Raw genomic sequence first — 21,196 nt, 5'->3', positions numbered from 1 at the left:
ATATTTTCTTTCTTATCTATCTATTTGACTGAGGAGGTACAGTTTTACATCACAGTTATACAATTTATATACTAAATAACATAAAAATTAAGTTAGTGAACGTCTGAACTTGTACATCTCACTAATACCTTTTATGCAACATTTACTGACATCATAATCATTACTTCGAAATATGAGGTGAAATTTTTCTATGTCTGAAAGATTGTTGAAAGATGGTAAAATATCTAAAATATTCTGAAAAAATTTAATTCTCAACTCATTGAGTTTGGTACATTTTATGGTGAAGTGTAATTCATCCTCAACTTCAAATTTACATAGAGGGCATATTCTGTTTTCTAAATCAATCTTTCTGTGTCTGCCCTTTTCAATCATAAGGATACTATTACTTATTCTAATTCTCACAAAGTTTGAAATATCAGATCTGTCTATATCTAATTTTAAAAAGTCTTCCATCTCGAATTTCTTTTTCAAATCCTTGTAAGTTCTTAATTTATTTCCTCTTTTATCAATAATATTTTTTGAAATAGAATGGTCCCAAAATTTTATGAAATCATTTTTCAATTTTTTATATATAGAAACAGTCAAACGATTTTTACTAAATGAATTTTGATTTTCCCAGACATGGTCAAATCCAACTTTTTGAAATAACAATTTCATTTTAATTCTATACCAGTCTGACTTATTATTAAGGTTTGATGAATAAATTTTATTTATTAAGCTATCTGGATTTGAATTGACTATATGATGCCAGTAACCTACACAAAGTTTAGTAGCATCAACAGAGCATGGGATCATACCCAATTCTCCCAAAACTGCTAAATTTGAAGCAGTTTTGTTAACTCCTAAGACATATTTAGCAAATTTAATTTGTATTTCAACAGGTTGATATAAAAAATATCTAGACTCCATGGAAACATTATTTTTCAACAAAGTATCTAAACATAAAACTTCACTACAATAAAGAAGTATAGGTTTAAGACATGAATCGAATAATTTAAGATTTGGTAATATATTTAATTTGTCTGAATGCAAAGTTTTATAAATGCAAAATGATGCTTTCCTTGCTTTTTTACATAAGTATTCATTTGCCTTGGTAAAGCTACCTGAAGGTTTAAATAATACTCCAAGATATTTGTATTCTGGTGTAATTTCTAATACATAGTCTTGGTACTTAAAATTGTGTTTTTTAATTACTCTCCCAGATTTATTGAAAATAATAACCTTTGATTTGTCTATATTTACTGATAAATTCCATGTATCACAATAATTTGATAACTTACTTAAACAATTTTGCAAACCATTTGCAGATTCTGATATTAAAACAATATCATCTGCATACATAAGACAAGATAAATTTACATTATTTATTACAGTAGGGTCACATGTGTTGTCAAATATATTAACCATGTCATTTACATATAAGGAAAAAAAGAGTTGGGCTTAAAATACAGCCTTGTTTTACTCCCACTTTTGATGAAAAAGACGTTGTTTCGCCTTCTGTAAACTTAATTGAGTATTTAACTTCAACATACATATTTTTCAAAATATTGAAAAAACAGCCTGATAAATTATAACCGGACAATTTATACAATAATGCTTCTCTATTAACTGTATCAAAAGCCTTCTTAAAATCAATAAAACAGACATACAATGATTTAGATAGCTTGAAGGCCTTATCAATAAGACATTTTAAGGTTAAAATATGATCACTAGTTCTACAGTGTTTTTTAAATCCAATTTGTTCACTACAAACAATATTATTTTCCTCAAGAAAATCATCCAACCTGTTTGACAATATTTTAGTAAAAAAATTTCCAAAACAACTAGATAATGCAACTCCTCTATAATTAGAGGGGTCATTGAAACAACCTCCTTTGAAGATTGGTTTTATAAAATTTTCTCTCCATAAATCAGGGTAGGTTTCACATTTTAATATAGCATTGAAAAAACAGACAAACACCTTAGGATTAATAGTACATGTAATTTTTAACATTTCATTCAATATACATGTACCATCAGGCCCACTTGCCTTTCCAAACTTCAGCTTCTTTGCTGCCTTCTGTACCTCCTCAGTTGTAACCTCAGAATTTAAAATTTCAATGTTTTGATTTTTATAAGAAGATGTGTGAGTATCTTCATTTTTATAACTATTTATATGATCTATATTCATTAATTTATTAAAATAATTCAACCATTCCTTTGGGGATATATTACAACTGGGGTCATTACTCGCTTTTTCTTTTAATTGATTTACTGACTTCCAAAATTGTGAAGGATTCTTGTCTTCAGATTCTAAAATATTTTTTAATAATTTATTTTTAAAAAGTCTATGTTTTTTTCTGGTTAATTTGTTAAATTCCTTTTTATTTAAGGCAAGTATGATAGTACAAGGATAAAGGCTGTGGATTTTCTATAAAATTCCCATATGTTTGCATTGAATCAACATAAGGGTACATTATCCTTCAACTATGGAGTATGTTAAACAGATAGTTGTAACAAAGAGTTATTTCCCTTTATTTTGGAAGCTTTAAATATTTGTTTCATATATCAATGCTGTTAATCTGAACAACTGAATATCATATGTTAAGAAATCAATACTATGATTTGATGATTAAACATACTATTTGTTCTCAGGACGTTCATAATTTAATTGTATTTTTGAAGTGTTATGTTTTGTATAATACCATTATATGTAATGTGTGGATATTATACTTTTATCATATCAACCCACATCTCAGTCATTATGGACGAGCTGGGCCAGCTATCCTGTACCCGCTATCTTTGGACGTGCTGGGCCAGCTCTCCTTTACCCGCTATACCCGCTATGAGAGTTTACAGTTATAAAATCAACGACTGACTACATAGATGACAGAAACCAATGCAAGCCATACAGTAGACGTAGTAGTAAGCGTACCGGCGTTTACATGCACCCCAACACCCATTGTATCACGAGTGTGTTATGCCGATTAACATCCGGGGTCTGTATCCTAGGTGTTGGGTGCACGTGGTTGACCCTTTTTCACTGTCTCGCGGCTTTGGTACTGCTTATGCTTCCTGTCATCTATAATACTACGTCCGAGACTCATGCAACAGTATTCCTTCCCTTCATCGAGGTAAGCGGGCTGCACAGCTGACTTATCAGCTGACTAATCTGGTCCTGAAAGCAGCCGTTGTGAAATAAGGTAGCAATACACAGTTAGAAGTTTAGTTTCGCATTATGGCCCCTGTGAATTTTTTAAATATGAAAGTTTTTGTACAATAAAATTGATTTTTAGATAATTGAAGAATCATATAGCCTTCTTAGTGGGTTTATATGAACATTTAGATTGATTTTAACATGTTTTATAGGCCATTTCAATGATTGACAGTCCGTATTTTCCTATCCGTACCGTTCATAGGTCCATAAATTATTGAAGTGTTTATCAACAAAGATTTTGCGCTCGATCTTTTCAATTCAATTTTATTGAAAAACGAGCAGAAAGACATATGATTTTTTTTTGGACCACTTGATAGATATAAACCTATGGATTCAAGAAAGGTATCACTGTAATTCATTGAAAGAAGAGGGACGAAAGACACCAAAGGGACAGTCAAACTCGTAAATCTAAAACAAACTGACAACGCCATGGCTAAAAATGAAAAAGACAAACAGAAAAACAATAGTACACATGACACAACATAGAAAACTAAAGAATAAACAACACGAACCCCACAAAAAACTAGGGGTGATCTCAGGTGCTCCGGAAGGGTAAGCAGATCCTGCTCCACATGCGGCACCCGTCGTGTTGCTTATGTGATTACAAATCCGGTTAATAGTCTAATTCGGTATGTCAAATTCATGACAGGGAAGGGGATTGTAGTTACGACGTAAGGAACATATCCGATATCATTGAAATTTTCCTATAGATCAAATTTTGGAGACTTTTGTGACATGTTCACCCCCCTTTTTTGCTATATTTTGTATCTAAGAAATGCATATTGTTGCCATGGTTACACCCAAAAGGGATTATATTTCACCCTTATGACCATTAGAAATCAAATCTATGGAAGATTCTCTTTCTACAAGTATATACATGCATAACACACATATAAAGCCTTCTTTGTTAGACAGGAGGGGAAAGAGGGTGTTTAAAAATTATGAGTGTCAACTGTGTATTGCTACCTAAAAGAAAATCAAAATAGTCAACAAAAGAAAACAACTCACCAAAACCTGTCCTTAACTGTTCCTGACCAAACGCATCAAATTATGATAAAGCTCACCAAACACCTTTCGGCGCCGAGCCGACTGTGTGAGGACTGAAAAGCCAGTCCAGGTCGTTAAACACTTCCACATATATACGTTACTGATTAATAAATAATATTAACCCTAGATAAGTGACTTTAGGTATCTTTGAGGCCTAAAAGTCAGGTATTGAATATATATATATATATATATTCACGCATTCTAAATATGTTTAATAAAATTCATTGAACAAAATAACACAGGGAAATATCTATTAATACTGTCGTTTGTTTATGTAATATATACGTGTTTCTCGTTTCTCGTTTTGTTTATATAGATTAGACCGTTGGTTTTCCCGTTTGAATGGTTTTACACTAGTAATTTTGGGGCCCTTTATAGCTTGTTGTTCGATGTGAGCCAAGGCTCCGTGTTGAAGGCCGTACTTTAACCTATAATGGTTTAATTTTTAAATTGTTATTTGGATGGAGAGTTGTCTCATTGGCACTCACACCACATCTTCCTATATCTAATTATACAAATAAGTTTCAGACTGGTTGTTTAATTATGGTTAAAAGTACATATAAAAATAGGTATATATGCACCTGTAGGCCATATGCCGACATGTTTTTAATAGGTTAATGAACTGGACATAAGCAAGATTCGAAACCATAAATTCTCCAGATGGGTAAAAACATGTCACATTAAGTCAGTTTGATAGACATTCTTCTGTGAATCTGTAAAATAAAAACTAATATTTTAAAGTAATAGAAACTTTTATAAACTGTGATATTCAAATGAAATTGTATATAAAATATTGCTAATACTGTTATAGGCAGACCGTCCGTTATGGACATCGGTCCAGACCGTCTTCAATAAACTGTTGTTCCAAAAACTCGTGTTGTGTTACACACAAGTGACCAAACAATTGGGAAACAAAATACAGTTACTCTTGAGAGAATCAAACCTGCAATTGGATTCACTGACCAGCTATATGCATAACAAGGTATATTTGCTAGTTAATCTGCAAATTCAAAATTCTATAACTTAACATAATGTCTCAAGTTATCATTTGAATATGTATATTTTATTATAATATACATATACATTACAGATTCATTAAAATGATCCTTTTACGTGGTTCCAAAATAGAAGTTTAAAGATTGAAAAATTCACTTACGTAGGACCCAAGACCCGAAATAAAATCTTTATTGTGTATGCCTCAACAGAGATGAAAAATATTTTAATATGAACGACTCGACAAAAAAATATTTCAACAATACACATAATAAATACTGTTTGGAATAGTTACTTTTTAAAAGTAACTTTCTAAATTATTTTTTTTGAAACTTTTAAATAATGCATTTATTTAATAATTTGTTTTTTTATTGTTTTTTTTTTGGCTTTTGATTATTTTACAAAACATTCTTTCCAGTACCCAAAGAATTGTTTTGTACACTACTTTTTAAATGAATGTTTTTCACTGAAAACATAGCACTGAGATGTATTTTCCGGAATTTTGCCGAGTACCACCGGACTGCCGTGTGATAACGTTCCGGAAAGGCATGTGATAACAATCAAAGCATGTGATAAACTTTTCATATCTGCCCTCTAAGCACCAATTCGAAAAATATGGAATTAACGTTAATTTAAGGCTATTATCATACAGTAAAAATCATATGTTATTTAGTATAAGTATATAATAACTTGATATATATTTCTAAAGTGAGGGTACTTTTTATATGGCCTTCTAAAAACCGTTTCGATCCCTAACATCACTGAAGAGACATATATTGTCGAAATCAGGATCTGGTGTACTAAAGAAATATTGACACCGAATGTTTGTGGCATAACATCGTGGCCACAAGTTAAAGAAAATGTTTTCTGTTTAGTATTAAATTTATATTAAGATCCATTTTGTTACATCTTGTGATCAATCTTATTTGGCAATCGCCAATGGCAGTCAGCAGGGTTAAAGAAAATCATTTGTTCGACCTGTTAGTCAAATGCGTTTTGTTTAAATAAACTTTTTCACTTTTTTGATCTTTTGGAAAATGTTGTCTGTGCTGTTCTTAGACCCTTTAACAACGAAATTTGTTTGACATGCACACGTATAAAAATTACGGTTTTTATCCAATGCAATCATTGGTTTGAACGTAGTTTGCAATGTAGACTCGTTTATATTTTTTGTTTGGGCATGTATCATATTTTCCTCTGATTTATATGATCCGTTCATCCTATATTGACTCTTACAATGCAAGAGTCAATCTTAAATTGAGGAAAATTATATGGCTTTCCAAATACCGTTTCGATCCCTAAAATCACTGAAACGACATATATTGTCGAAATCTAGATCTGGTGTACAAAAAAATATTGACACCTTGTGTTTGTGGCATAACATCTTGGTCGCAAGTTCATTGTTTTCTGTTAAGTATTAAATTTTTTATTAAGATTCCTTTTGTTACATCTCGTGATCAATTTTATGATACATGCCCAAACAAAAATATAAACGAGTCTAAATTGAAAACTACGTTCAAACCTATGATTGCGTTGGATAAAAACCGCAATTTTCATGCGTGTGCATGTCAAACAAATTTCGTTGTAGAAGGGTCTAAAAACAGCACAAACAACATTTTCCAAAAGATCAAAAAAGTTAAAAAGTATATTTAAACAAAACGCATTTGACTAACAGGTCGAACAACTAATGTTCTTTAACCCTGCTGACTGCCATTGGCGATTGCCAAATAAAATTGATCACCAGATGTAATAAAATGGATCTTAATATAAATTTAATACTAAACAGAAAACAAATTTTAACTTGTGGTCACGATGTTATGCCACAAACATACGGTGTCAATGTTTTTTAGTACACCAGATCCGGATTTCGACAATGAATGTCTCTTCAGTGATGTTAGTGATCGAAACTGTATTTGGAAGGCCATATAAAAAGTACCCTCATTTTAGATCCTGACTCTTGAATTTTAAGAGTCAATATAGGATGAACGGATCATATATACCGGAGGGAAAATATGATACAAGCACAAACGAAAAAATATAAACGAGTGTAAATTGAAAACTACGTTCAAACCTATGATTGCGTTGGATAAAAATCGCAATTTTTATATGTGTTTTTGTAAAACAAATGTCGTTGTAGAAGGGTCTAAAAACAGCACAAACAACATTTTACAAAAGACCAATATTTATACATAGCGGAAGATATAATCAAGCAAATGAGGCACGAAAATAATCAGAAAACAATCATTATTATATACTTATCATGCTTATACAAGAAACAAATGCTGGTCATAAAAAGGAATAAAAAATTCAAGATAGCCACGACCTTTTTCCAAAATGGCTACTTATTCAGTTTGAAAATATTGATTTTTTTCCCGAAAAGTTCCTCCGACCTTCCTTTAGTGAGAAGAGGTATTAGGTTTAGTTGCTACCTTTCTTTCATGTGACGTATTTGCAAGAAATGAATATTTGACTTATCCAGGATTTATTTGCACATGCGCGAAAATATAACTAAATTCTTTCAAAACATTTGAACTATTTACCGTTCAGTTTTTTTTTTAATGATGTTTGAATTGGTTTGATAACATTTTTCAAGGTTATGATACACATGCGTTAAATATTTGTTTGCAAGCGCAAACTATTTATAGACATAAAGAGCGAGTTGTATGCACTAACAGGGCATACTGGTATAAATCGAAGTTCTCATCATTACTATAAAACTCGAAACTCTTCTAGAGCTATTTAAAGAAGTGTAACTATGATGCCACTGTTTGAAAACACGCCCATTCATTTGCAATGCTTAGGTATTCGCTGGATAAGGCAAACATGTTGTTAGTCCAGGTGAAACAATTACAACTGTAGATCGACCACTTATAGTAACGACTAAGCACATTAAGTGGGAATGGCCTTATTTGTACGGATAAGATAAGATTATCGTCAAATTTTGTGGATTGCACATTGAAGTGACGTGATATAAAATTCTGGTTGATATATTTCGTGATAATGGATGGACATGTGTCATTACTGAAGACGACATTGCAACACCTAGACAGGCAAATTCTTTTTATGTATGTTCAAATGCACTTAGGACTAGACACGCGTGTTATATAAATGCATGTGTTTTGCTTGAATAGTTAATATCGGTTTATGAAGACTAAATGCAGAAAATATTACTATGTCAGTAGTCTGTGAGGTTCAATGATTTGATTGACTGGTGTAAGGAAATAGAGTCATCTAGATCATAGTTTTATTCCTGGCGTTCAATTAATAATTAACAACTTCTTGTGCTGTAAGAAGTATGCTCATCTCATGAGTCAGATTTCGTACTTACAAACAGTCCATATAAAGCATGATACCGTATTATTTTAGGTCTTGATCGTGTAAATTATACCTGATCGTTACCGATTCATCTACAGAATATGGCTTCCCTTCGCGAACACCACCCACAGGTGGCCATGTGATTTGAAAACGATAATTTCACTGTACGTAAGGCAGACAATTAAGGAATAACAGTACTGTAGTTGAAGAGTTGCCACCGTCAATTGTAGATTTGACGGTCGCAAATGCAGTTTTACTGGCGACGCGTAGCGGAGACAGTAAAACGGAGATTTGCGACCGTCAAATCAAAATTGACGGTGGCAACTCTTCAACTACAGTACTGTTATTCCGATTTTAATGCATTACAAAAAGAAAAAATCCGATAAAACTTGAAAATATGTCTAAATTTGTCAAATAAAAAAAACCCGCGAAACTTCATGAAAACTTTTGGCACAAAGACTTCATGTCTAAACGTGACGTCATACAAATGAAAGCTTACAAACTGGGGGTTACTACGTTACCTGTACGCTTCAAATTTGGATAAAATTACATTAAAACGGCGAATTCGAGGTAGGTGTTGTTCTATTTTTGATTATATAGTAGTAATCGAACATTTGTTGATTCGTCAATTCAAAATGGCGGGTCTCTCCTTAGTTACGCCTGGTCAACTGTGGATTTGACGGCAACTTTTAGCCAATGAAAGAAATTGTTACATCCAAATTGAATTAAAATTTCTTTTCTTATAGCACAAGTCATGAGGCACAAGAACAGAATAATACAATCGTGAAGGGAGATGTTGGTGATATATAATTAACCGAAGATCCCTTGTAGACAAATGGATGGTAGCTGAACCAGAAGTAAGAAGACTCGAAGATGTTATTGAAAGATACAGTGATTTGAGTCATTCAGACGAACGAAATAATGAAGACTCTACGAAAACATTAAAAGGATTTCTTTTAAAACTTCAAAAGCTTTATAGAGTGATGAACGAATTTGGTGATTCATTCCGAGGAGAGTCGTCAGATTTGTTAAAAAAATACTCTATTAAGGAAATTGTTGATTCGGGTAAGATATGTATATAAGCTGCAAGATATTGGTCTAAAAAATACGAAGATCTTTCGATGCAAATGAAGGAAAGGCTGCTTTTTTATAACCAGATCAAAAAGAACAACTTCCTATTAAGGCCGTAAAATGAAACTAGAGAGCCTTAAATTTGATTACGATATCTTTTCCAAACTTGTTAGTTCTTATCACAGTTGATAGTTTGATTTGGAACCTTTCTTTATCCATAAAAACCAAACTGCTCCTCCGTGTTTGTCTCAGGATGTCACTTTTAGAAGTGGTATTAAATCTTTACAAATGGGTATACTTGTACCATTCTGCGATTTGCTAATCCGAAATCCGACGCATTTATCGTTGGTGGGACAACGAGGGTTACTTCCAAGCCACCAGGTTTGGCAAAAACATTTCATGATTATGCAAACAATGTCATACTGCCTTACATAAAATATTGCATTGGTAGTTTGCAAGTGTAGACTTGTATTTAAAGTTTACTCAATGAATAATTTAAAGGCTGTGACAATACAAAGGCAAGGTTATTGCGATAGACAAAAGTGTGTTGGTTTTATAAGAACACCAAAGGTTTGATTAGTTTCCTCTATAAGCTTAAGATGACAACGAAACAACATGTTTCAAAAGAGGGACGAAATATACCAGAGGGACAGTCAAACTCATAAATCGAAAATCAACTGACAACGCCATGGTTAAAAATGAAAAGGACAAACAGACAAACAATAGTACACATGACACAATATAGAAAACTAAAGAATAAACAACACGAATCCCACCAAAAACTAGGGGTTCAAGTTTCTTACCGACAGAATTGCTTCTTTAGAGACTTATGAAAATGTGAATGTCACTCATAGTCCGAGATTGCTCTGACGTCCAACGGCTGTTTTGCCAGACAAGCTGGGACCATGGGACGTCAGAGCTCGTCCCATATCAAAACAGCCGTCGGACGTCAGAGTAATCTCGGACTAGTTACTCATGGTAAAAATATTTTTTGCAATTTCAATAAGCAGACCTCTCCGCTATCCTCTTGTAATCATGAGGAAGCAGATACACGAATGATTATTCATGCATGGCATGATTATGAAATTGTTGTAAAAAGAAATTTTAGGTAGTACTGACACAGATGTAGTAGTATTAAGAATTGCAGCACTCGTAAATTAAGGTGAAACAAATTGTGGATAGGTTTTGGCAAGTATGAAGACTTTTGATGGCTTCCTGTACGTGACATGTCAAATACATATGGCCCTCGTGTAGCTGATCTTCCTTTCTCCCGTGCATTCAGTGGATGTGACACTTTGTATGACTTTCGTGAAAAATGGAAAAGGTCAGCTGGGCTGACATGAAAAGTTTTACCAGATGTAAAGAACGGTTTATTTGCAATTCCGCCTACAGAGGTTCTTTTCCGGGGCGCAGTTAAAGAGAAGCATATCAAGGAGGAAATTTTTGGACTCAGTCTGATTCATGAAATCGACAGGTACATGTACCAAGTCATGAACACTGGGATTGGTTGAGAGAAAAATCAATGACAGTTAGAAGCCATAAAGGACTTCCTTAACTGCCGTTGCATCCTCGTGTCAGGAACGTTTTAAATGCAGAGGCATTAAAACCAGCTGTGTTGGTAACTGTAAAGGCTTCCGTTGTGACCTTCCTTGTATGTTTTCCTTTATTGGTAACTGTCAGATAATTATAAGATAAGCAACCTGTTTTTCTAACTAAACTAGGAATTTAAACTTCACTAAGAAAGGATATCACTCGTTTAGTTGATGGAAATTATAAACCGAAGTTTCACTCTTTTTCTATATTAATGTGGTTTTTTGGTCGTTTTTTAGGAGCTGTAATTCACGTTTTATTAAAACTGAAATTGGATCATATCTATAATACAGCTTTCAAGGATTTACGGAATGTAGTCATTGTGGATATGACACCGTTGGCAAATTGTACGGTGGCAATCTTGATTTTGTTTTTAATTTTATGGCCAGCAACTGTTTTTGTTATCATTTAGTAAATCTTTATACCGAATGTCATGCTTGTATGACGCTTTGCACAATTATTTCTATAATATCTCCCACTAATATAAATGATATTAAGGAGATACTTTTAATGCATAATTTGCAGAAGACAGAGAACGCGATGGACACAAACTCAAACAATAACATGAATAATTTATGAAGCATGCTTAAAAAAAAGAGTGCAACAAATGTTAAATTAGCTAACAGTAGTGTATGGGTGTTCAATATTGTTAAATAAATTAAGCAGGTACAAATTAAATTATAAAACAAAATATTAGGGAATCTGACAATAAAAAGAGTGTGAACCATTGGATATACATATCAAACATCTTAAATCCCGGCATGTGATACAATACTTAATCGGTAAAATAACAGCTTAAGCAATGGATCTTCTATCTAATCGTTCAAAATATCTAAAATGTCCTTCGACTTTTAGACCAGTTGTGAGGATATGTACAAATATTTACAATGTATGGGGGGTGGTAAACTTACTATGTCCTGGTGTAGAACTTTGTTCTTTGTCTTTGTAACACTTGTCTGAAAGTAATATGAATTTTGATAAAAATTGGACAAGAGACAAAAAATATTACTTGCCTGTGAGTGATAATATCTCTGTTCTATCCAGAAATACACACACAAACATGTTCAGTAATATTATCACAAAAGCCAACGCTGTAAGACCTACACTATATTAAATATTCAAAAGAATGTTGTCAACCTAGACATAAATATAGTTTATGTGACAAGGACACCCACAACAGTTGGACAAAATGTGTCGTGTTTGCGGTAATATGTGAGGTAGAATATTCGCGAAAATAATGTTATATAATTGCAAAGTTCGCATGGATAAAAATTTGGATCGTTCTATCTCCAATGATAATGACATCGTGGTAAAAATATTTTTTTGAAATTTCAATAAGCAGACGTCTCCGATATCCTCTTGTAATCATGAGGAAGCAGATACACGAATGATTGTTCATGCATGGCATGATTATGAAATTGTTGTAAAAAGAAATTTTAGGTAGTAGTGACACATATGTAGTAGTATTAAGAATTTAAGCACTCGTAAATTTAGGTGAAACAAATTGTGGATAGGTTTTGGCAAGTATGAAGACTTTTGATGGCTTCCTGTACGTGACATGTCAATACGTATGGCCCGCGTGTAGCTGATCTTCCTTTCTTCCGTGCATTCAGTGGATGTGACACTTTGTCTGACTTTCGTGAAAAATGGATAAGGTCAGCTGGGCTGACATGAACAGTTTTACCAGATGTAAAGAACGGTTTATTTGCAATTCCGCCTACAGAGGTTCTTTTCCGGGGCGCAGTTAAAGAGAAGCATATCACGGAGGACATTTTTGGACTCAGTCTGATTCATGTAATCGACAGGTACATGTACCAAGTCATGAACACTGGGATTGGTTGAGAGAAAAATCAATGACAGTTAGAAGCCATAAAGGACTTTCTTAGCTGTCGTTGCATCCTCGTATCAGGAACGGTTGAAATGCAGAGGCATTAAAACTAGCTGTGTTGGTAACTGTAAAGTTACAAAGTTCGCATGGATAAAAATTTGGATCGTTCGATCTCCAATGATAATGACATCGTCTGATTTGTTAGTCTAGCTTGTTTCTTTTTGCAGAAGTTTTCAGATGATAGTACAGTTGTGTGACAGTCTGTTCCTCAGATGATTTGTGAATTGAAATCATATAAAAAATGAAGTGTTATACTTTTCCCATGAACTTGCAATTGGAAATAGGATTTTTTTGTTTTTATCTTATCTTATAGGTTGTAGTAATTAACCCACTACAAATTGGTAATAATCAAGTTTCTGAGCAGAGGGATTCGTCGAAGGTGCTAATTGTGTTCTTTTAAATTAAACTGTACTGTCTTAACTGCAGAATGAATATTAGATTTTCTCACAGAAAGGTTACGGGCAATAAGGTACACCTAATCTTGGATATCTCAACCATTGTCCAACACAAATTATTTATATCAAATAACTATTACCTTTTATCAATTTTAAGCTTACAGTTGTAATGAAACCTACAAAACCAACAAGTATGCACCATTCTGCTAAAAAATATAAAACAAAAAGGTTTATGAAATTTTTTATCTACCATTTTTCTATATAAGGCATTGCCAGTACCAAGTCAAGAATATGATAGTTGTTTTATGTGTTTGAGTTTTGATAGGGGATCTACCGTTTTAATTTACCTTGAGTTCAGTATTTTGTTTTTAATTTTATTTTGGTCTGCTGTCACACAATTTATGTATTCAATGTTAATCATAATTTTAAAAGATAACGCAAAATACTATCAGTTAAATATGTTTCAATACAGATTTTCTACTGAGATTGAATATTTGTGTTGAAAACAAATACCTTAAGTTTAACGAAGTGTTATTCTATTTTTTCATCGTTTAATAAAAACTAACAAAAGAGGAACGAATGACACCAAAGGGACAGTCAAACTCGTAAATCTTAAACAAACTGACAACGCCATGGCTAAAAATGAAAAAGACAAACAGAAAAACAATAGTACACATGACACAACATAGAAAACTAAAGAATAAACAACACGAACCCCACCAAAAACAAGGGGTGATCTCAGGTGCTCCGGAAGGGTAAGCAGATCCTGCTCCACATGCGGCACCCGTCGTGTTGCTTATGTGATTACAAATCCGGTAAATAGTCTAATTCGGTAGGTCAAATTCATGAAAGGGAAGGGGATTGTAGTTACGACGTAAGGAACATATATGAAAAGAATCAAATGTTACTCAGATATTAATGCATAAGATCGAGATTGCAAAAATTGCTTCATTTAAACTTAATATTAAGAGTTATGTTGACATTTTATGTTTAACTTGTATACGCATGTTGTCATTATAATGGAACTTGATACGACTGTTATACAAGTGAGTGGTTCAGCAAGCTATAAAACCAGGTTTTACATAAGAAAATGTCTATACCAAGTCAGGAATATTACAATTATTATTAATTTGTTCGTTGTGTTGGGGATTTTGATTATCTCATTAGAATATGGACTTCCTGTTTTTTCCTCCGAGCTCAGTATTTTTGTGATTTTCTTTTTACTCATCCATTCATTTATCCCTCTGTTTTACGTAAATATAAATGACGGTATTTAATTGTTGATAGGTAATTTTGATTTTGTTCGTGCATTTAAGATATTATATCAATTTATTTTGAAAGTACCGATGTATTTGAAATAACCAGCATTTAAGAAGCAAAAGTTTAACAAAATATTTTGAAAGACGTTTATAGAACCGAACGAACATTTAAATAATACATAAAAATAAATCTCTTTTGTAAGTTTTGATCCTTCGTGAAAACAACTATTGATTTGAAAAAAAAACATACTTTCTAAAAAAGCTAGTAGAAAACATTCCTATCAGACTGTATTATGGCTTATGGTAATTTAATGTATGTTAATAAATTAATTTTGTTTTGTTTGCATTGTTTTAATTGTTTTAGCATGTTTGAATTGTCTCTTATTGTACAGAATTGCTGACTGTTGATAGTTCAAATTTATTTTATAATTAACCTTAACGAATAACGACGATCATGTTCCAATCAGGGCTACTTCTACAATTCCGTACTCAATTCTTCGAATATAACTTTCCGAACTAAGACGTACCACTAGATTTGTACTTACATAGCAACACAACGAGGAGGCATGTGGAACAGGATATGCTTACCCTACTGAAGCACCTAAAGTCACACGGGTATTTAAATGTTTTCTTTTTGCTAGTCTAGTTTTTGTTTGTCTTTTCATCAAGTTCCCCTTTTCTGCCATATCATTATCAGTTTGTTTTCGACTAGTGAGTTTCAATTTACTTAACGTTTCTCTTGCCTGTCTTTAACTGGACTGGTTATTTTTATGAAACAGGCATTACATTAATATAAACGATTATCGTAACATATTTGGACTTATTTTGCCTTTCTGACTATTTTGATATAAGTGTCACTGATGAGTTTTAATGTAAACGAAACGCGCGTCTGGCGTATCGAAATTTAAACCTGTTTCCGTTGATAAACAATAATCCGTGTAGTTCTATTTTTCATTTTGGGCATCTTTCAGAGTAGATGTAACAAAAGTCATTGATCTTAATCTGTAAATTGAAAAAGAAAAAAAAAACAGTTTCCCAGAGTCTGTAGTACTTAATAAAATAACATTTCATGAAGCTTGCTATGTATCCAAGTCATACGATTTGCCCTTCCTATGTATAAACAATCTGAGTTTAAAAAAATAGCTTTACCTTTGCATATACCCGTAAAATTCATCAGGAAAAGCGGTAGTATGAGAAAGATAACAGATGGTATAACAGTTTTGCTTTTCAAAAACTTTTTCCACCCTGAAAGAAAAATCAATAGACTGGATAAAAATATGATAAGAAATACACTTATGTACTTTATGACAAAAAATCGAAATTTAAAACTTTTACTGAAAGTGTGCATTCTGTTTTATTTTACAATATATACACAGCTAGTGTGAAAAGCTTAGCTAAAATGCAATGAGTTTCTAACAGAACTAACATTGCTCCCGTTATATCAGACTGGTAACCACATTCATTCAAGCCTGTTGACTCTATTATAAAGAATATTCAGATGCTTGTAATGTCGTTATTACGCTATGAAGATGGTGTCTCTCGTAAGATACGTAAACATATATATGGCTTCTATAATGATCGGATTTATCTAATGGGACACGAAACATATAATACTGCAGATGCAATCTACTTTACATTTGGTCTAAACATTATTTTAACAACTAAAGAAAAAAAGATGGCTTTTTGTCATGTTTTATTATTCTGTGCAGTACCGTTCAAGCATTGTCAGCACATTGGGTAGCACTCCACAGTTAGATGTGTAGTTTCGCATTTTGGCCCCTGTGAATTTTTCAAATATGAGAGCTAGTGTGCAATAAAATTAATTTTTGGATAGCTGAGTATTAAAATTAACTTTGTATTGGGTTTATATGAACATCAAGGTTATGTAATGTATGTAATATAGGCTGTTTTCTGTATGACAGTCCGTATTTGCATGTCCCTACCATGCACTGGTCCGGCAATTATTGCAATGTTTTTTTCCAACTTTTTATCGCACGAACTTTGTGATTGGATTTTACGAAAAAATGAGGCGAAAGACACCCATTTTTTTTATTTGATCATTAGGAAGATTTAGGGAAACAGTTTCTGCAAAGGTATCACTCAAAGGCATTGAAATTCTAGTTTGATCCAAATTTTTGGGTGAAATGTGACATGTTCACAACCCTTTTTGCAATATTTTATGGGAAATAAATGCAGAATGTTGCCATGGATACACATAAAAGGAATTAATTTTCAACCTTTTCACTTTTGAAAATCAAATCTATGGAAGATACTGATTACATACATATGCACATGTACAACACAAACAGTTAGGTTAATGTATTAGAAATCCAGGAATAGGAGATGATAAAACATTTTGTGGCTCATTTTTAATTTTATTTTCTAACTGTGGAGTGCTACCTTATGGCACATCAGAAAGTACAGAAATGCACTTTTAAAGATAAAAATTACCACAAATCTTTAGTCTGTTATGTTCTTGTTTTAGTTCTGAAGGTAAAATATCTGCTAGGGAAGCAATTTATGTTTATTTTTTTGTTTACTCTCCTTAGCAACCAAATATACACATTTTGACACTTAGACATGTTGCGGTCTTAAATTTGTACTCCATTAGCTTTGCCCTTGTAACCAAAGATTGCGCTTTATATGATATCCTCAGAATGTATCGCTTTATATTTGTGAATGCGAATAAATCAAATAAACATTTTTAGCAGGATTTTATATAATAATTTGGCATTAATTACATTTAATGAAGCCAGTATGGCTAGAAATGTATACCCTGCTTGAGAGCTTCTAAACCAAGGTTAGGTATGCTATTTACAGCAAAATTGACCTATAAGTACTTTTAAATACCTAAAAATTGTACAATTTGTCCTCTTTCAAGGTAATTTTATGATTTTAAATAAGATAAAGGGGAAGTTTTTAGAAATTTACCCCAAAATTGAGACAGACTTGCAGTTTTTCACTATGATCCATCATTTATTTTCAAATCACTTTTTGTCGCGTTTCAACATCAACTGCTTACCTTCATAAAATCTTTATTACTGAACCAATTTTAAAAACTAAGGTACCATTTTCATCGTAACAGCTATTAGAAACAAAAATTGAGGCAGGAGGGGAAAAATTTCACCTTAAGGTAGCACTCCAACCTTAGATGTGTAGTTTCGCATTTTGGCCCCTGTGAATTTTTCAAATATGAGAGCTAGTGTGCAATAAAATTCATTTTTGGATAGCTGAGTATTAAAATAACCTTTGTATTGGGTTTATATGAACATCAAGGTTATGTAATGTATGTAATATAGGCTGTTTTCTGTATGACAGTCCGTATTTGCATGTCCCTACCATGCACTGGTCCGGCAATTATTGCAATGTTTTTTTCCAACTTTTTATCGCACGAACTTTGTGATTGGATTTTACGAAAAAATGAGGCGAAAGACATCCATTTTTTTTATTTGATCATTAGGAAGATTTAGGGAAACAGTTTCTGCAAAGGTATCACTCAAAGGCATTGAAATTCTAGTTTGATCCAAATTTTTGGGTGAAATGTGACATGTTCACAACCCTTTTTGCAATATTTTATGGGAAATAAATGCAGAATGTTGCCATGGATACACATAAAAGGAATTAATTTTCAACCTTTTCACTTTTGAAAATCAAATCTATGGAAGATACTGATTACATACATATGCATATGTACAACACAAACAGTTAGGTTAATGTATTAGAAATCCAGGAATAGGAGATGATAAAACATTTTGTGGCTCATTTTTAATTTTATTTTCTAACTGTGGAGTGCTACCTTGAGTAGCTACAAGTTAATACGATATTCCAGATTTCTTTTTTTTTATTATTATTATGTACAAGAGATTAGTTCGTAAAAAGTAGTTCCCCATGAAGATCGGGTCTTTTTCGAACGTTTCGCAGGCGACATTATGTTTGGTTCGACAGTGATGAAATATTGTTTTTTCCCGATTATGACGTTACCCATTATATACCTTCTACAAGCATCGCAAATATTGTCACATATAGAGCAGGCTCCGCTTATCTTTCCGGAGTACATATATTAATACTCAAGTTTGCTTGGATGAGTCACTGACTTTTTTAAGAGATAGGCGAACGATAAAAGAGGAATATTCCACCTCATAACAGAGTAAATTGATAACGCCATGGCTAAAGAAGAAAAACATTCAAATATACTAGCAAATGTTCACATCACACATTATACAAAGATAAAGACTGTGCAACACACAACACTGGATGTTATCTCAGATGATCCGGAATGGTAAGCAGACCCTGCATCACATGAGGCATCCTTGATGTTGAAGTAAAACCCGTAAATGTCTTATTCGCCAGGTCATATTCGGGAAAATGGGACTGGATTAATATTATAGCTATGTAATTATGTTTAGACATGTACTTGTTCACCAAGTTGGTATATTGTTTAAAATTGTCTCATCTGATGAGTTTTATATTGAAGCTACATTAATCGGTTGGCAGTTTTCGAAAATATTTGTCAAAGATAATATGTATTCCACTTTAATAATCTTTTCTGCGTTCAAGTTGTGCCCAAATCAACACGCGACAATACTGCTGATAAATTTGGAGCACTTTAATTCACCTGTGCTTGCTTTGCTCCATCTTTTGTATTCTTAATAATGGTTTGTGTATGGACCTTATTCTGTTTGCTTTTCCACCAGGCTAGTTTTAACTTTCATTACGAATTGTATGATGTAACACTAATATAGCAAACAGTTGCAAAACTGTTCTGAACAATATGACATATTGAATGGTCATTTCATGTACCAATAATATTGATACATGTATTACCATCTCATGTTGCTAAAGAAAATGTTTACTGCATGTTTCAGTTGCAGATATTTGGTCGTGGACAGATATTAGAACATTCAAATATGAATTATGTATTCATACATAACAGTCAGTCCACGGATCATGGAACGTTAATTACTCTCTGTTCACAGTTAAGACTTCAAAATATATTTATTAATAATTCTCAAATGATTTCCATATCTATAAATTCTTGAATTGGTTTGGTCAATTACATTATTACCCCTTGGTTTAGTTTAAACATATTTTATTTACTCAAAGTAAAATGGGTTGGACACAAGTAAGCCATACTTATGAAGTCCGCTCCGAATGACAATAATTTACAATACAATATTAATATGAGCATGCAATATCAAAATAAACAATATTTTACGAGTCTATCAATGGAGAAAAACAAATGAAACAGAAGTAGATGTACACATTGAAAACGGTGATGATGATGATGATGACGTGAATTTACCGTAAATGCATTTTCTACATAACAAGAAATCTCTCAGACCTTTTGATAAATTCGAATACGTGTTTGAATAAATTATATTCACATTTTGTTCATACGAGAGATTCGGATTACCAGATGTAAGTAACTTAACATTTAATATAAGGTCATCAGGAAGCCATCTTAGATTATTCATCAGAATTTCTCTCTGGTGTATATTGTTATGATATGGTAATTATTATGTTTATTTATGTTGGCCGAATTTGTGTTGTATGGCCTGATAGTTGTTTACCAAATAATCTTATAACTGTGCAGTTTAGGAATCACTGGAACAATCACAGAATGATTAGAACTTTCTAGAATGATCCTTATAAAAGATGCGTAATTTAAACTTCTACGTTATTCCAGAAACTTCCGTTGTAACTTTCCAGGATTTTCCACAATGTTCCGTTCTAGCGTGTTCTAGAATAATCCGTCACAACTATATATATACAGACACTAAAGTTAAACTCTCATAATTAAACTTGGACATAGACATTGATAGACATAAGTATTCACAGCATTTGGATCGACACTTTATTCTACAAACAACATCATACTGGATTGCGACCTTAATAGTGAACATAATATTCAGATTGGATTCCGAAAGATTTCCGGATACAGATAAAGATAAAAGATTGGACTCATATTTGACAGTTAAGTTGATAGTAATATTTGTGAAATACTTCTTGTAAACTTTTGTATAATAAATATTGTTAAATTTTACTATTGATTTGTGTCTTTTGTTGGCTATAATTTAAAGGCGATTTCTGGCCGTAACAGAAATTGGGAGGCTCGTCCGGGATCTTAAAAATATTTTATTCAAAATTTGTTTAGTATTTTTATTATAACTAGCCAACAAAATTCTACAAAATGGCATTTGATGCTGGTAAATTTTTGAAAACGCCAGACATGGAGAGTTTTGATAATTTAAAGAAAGAGGAATTAATGTTGCTTGCTAAACAACTGAAATTAGTTTTTAAAGTATCTATGAGAAAACAAATTATAAAAAATTTGGTTATAGACAAATTAGTTGACGCAGAAATTTTAGGTGAAGAGGCTCTTGATCTTAAGGTCGAAACTGTTGACGCTATTAAATTAAAACAGCTTGCATTAGAACATGAA

Source organism: Mytilus trossulus, chromosome 6, assembly GCF_036588685.1.
Source record: "Mytilus trossulus isolate FHL-02 chromosome 6, PNRI_Mtr1.1.1.hap1, whole genome shotgun sequence".
NCBI lineage: Eukaryota > Metazoa > Mollusca > Bivalvia > Mytilida > Mytilidae > Mytilus > Mytilus trossulus.
The sequence above is the reverse complement of the archived record's forward strand: the minus strand, read 5'-3'. Positions refer to the sequence as shown.